The 1,795-nt window shown below is 47.6% G+C and overlaps 1 non-coding gene across 1 annotated transcript; it reads left to right on the forward strand.

The window, feature by feature from the left end:
* Positions 1-297: 297 nt before the first annotated feature.
* LOC120668233 lies at positions 298-400 on the forward strand. The gene has a single exon (XR_005672330.1). It is a non-coding gene; the product is annotated as a small nucleolar RNA R71 (small nucleolar RNA).
* The last annotated feature ends 1,395 nt before the right edge of the window (positions 401-1,795 follow it).

A 1,795-nucleotide genomic window follows, 5' to 3' on the forward strand; every position in this document is an offset into this window, starting at 1 on the left:
CACATGTCATACGACTCTGAAACCTGATTAACCTCCTGGTGTGGAGATTCCAGCTTCTTCATCAGAAATTCCAACTTGGAAGCTAACATATCGACTGTGTTGATCTGATGCACGCCCCTAGGACGGGCTCGCTGCCTTTCTCCTTTCCAACTTTGGTTGGAAGCTATCTTGTCAATCAGCGCCTTTGCTCCCGCAACATCAAGAGAAAGGAAGGAACCACCCGCTGCTGCGTCCACGTGGTCCTGGGCTTGCTGATTCAGGCCATGGAAGAAGTTCTGAATGATCAGCCACTCTTCTATGCCGTGGTGTGGGCATGCTTGAATGTACTCCTGGAGACGCTCACAGACTTCCAAGATGCTCTCATCTGGTAATTGCTGAATTCCGGTAATTGTCGGTGTTTACCGCCAAGCCTGCTCAGGGATACCCTTAGCAGTAAGGTTTGTAGGTAGGGATCGACTGCTCTGGAACTCAATGGTACAAGGAACACAAAGATTTAGACAGGTTCGAGCCGCGAGTCTGCGTAATACTCTACGCCTAGTGTGATTTTTATTGCCTTAGTTGTTGATGATTGTTTGGAGGGGGTCCCTGCCCGCCCTTATATATCCAGGGGGACAGGGTTACATGGAAAGTCCTAGCTGAGTACAGTTAGAGTTCTACTACAACACAATCGGGTAGTTTTCTTTGTACTGCAGCTAGTTCTACGCCTATTCGGGTAGTTACAAAAGAGGTAAGATACATCCATAAGCTATCCCTTACTCTAGAACATTCTCGGCCTATAAGCAGTCCCGCTGCCCGGGTCTGACAAGCCCCTGAGCTCTTCGTAGCCGAGTTCTGCAGTCGTCGAGTACTTGGCTGGGCGTCTTCGAGTACTTCAAGTAGCCAAAACATCCTTCCTTGTTGCTTCTGGGCCTTCCTTTAGATACGTCGAGTAGTCCTTCAAGTACTTCTGGTTGCTCCGAGGCTGTGAGGTGCTCAAGCCCCAAAATCCTGATCATATATGGTGCGCGAAGTACTCGCGCTCCATATGGAGTAGCCCCCAAGCCTTAGGTTGAATCGCAGAATCAGGCTAAGAGTCACTTCAGTCTTTTTCCTTTTTTATTTTCCAAAAAAATTGAAAAATAAATCTCTGATGCACATATGCCGCAGCCCCCGAGCCTTAAATCAAAATCCCTTTCACCGCGAGTAGCCCCCGAGCATAGATTTGGAATTAAGGATTTAAGACGTGGCATCAGATTTTATCCTTCAGATTATTTGCAGGATTCATCAGATCCGGTTCCCGAAAAGACCTCTTTTTCAGGTAGAATCCTAGAAAAATGATACAATTGGATACGCCACACTGATTGCACCCGAAATAACTTTAGGAATAAAACCCGGGATGTACGGCTTTTATTTAGTGCTCACATGGGACGTTACTATTTGGAGAATTATTGCGTCTTTGACTGCACAAGTGAATCGCTCCATGAATACTGTCATGAATGCATTCGTGAATGCGTGCACTGTAGAGTCACGGGTTCTCCTTTAGTAAGCCCCTTTGTGGCTATAAAAGGTGGGGGAGAGGCCTTTGCCAGAAGCACCAAAGTGTAGCGGCCATGGCTTATCCTTGGTGTTCTTGCTCTCGCCCTCCTGAAGTTTGTGTAGTCCTTTCCAGCAAAAGATGCTAGAAGAGAACTTCGAGTGACAAGAGAAGTCCCTGCTACCTCATCCTGCCACTCCCATGCTCTCATTGGGTCCATTCTGGACATCATGTCCTTGCATCTACCAATGAGGCGGGTTCCCTATGGACTGGTTGGGTCTT

This window comes from Panicum virgatum, chromosome 3N (genome assembly GCF_016808335.1).
Source record: "Panicum virgatum strain AP13 chromosome 3N, P.virgatum_v5, whole genome shotgun sequence".
Taxonomy (NCBI): domain Eukaryota; kingdom Viridiplantae; phylum Streptophyta; class Magnoliopsida; order Poales; family Poaceae; genus Panicum; species Panicum virgatum.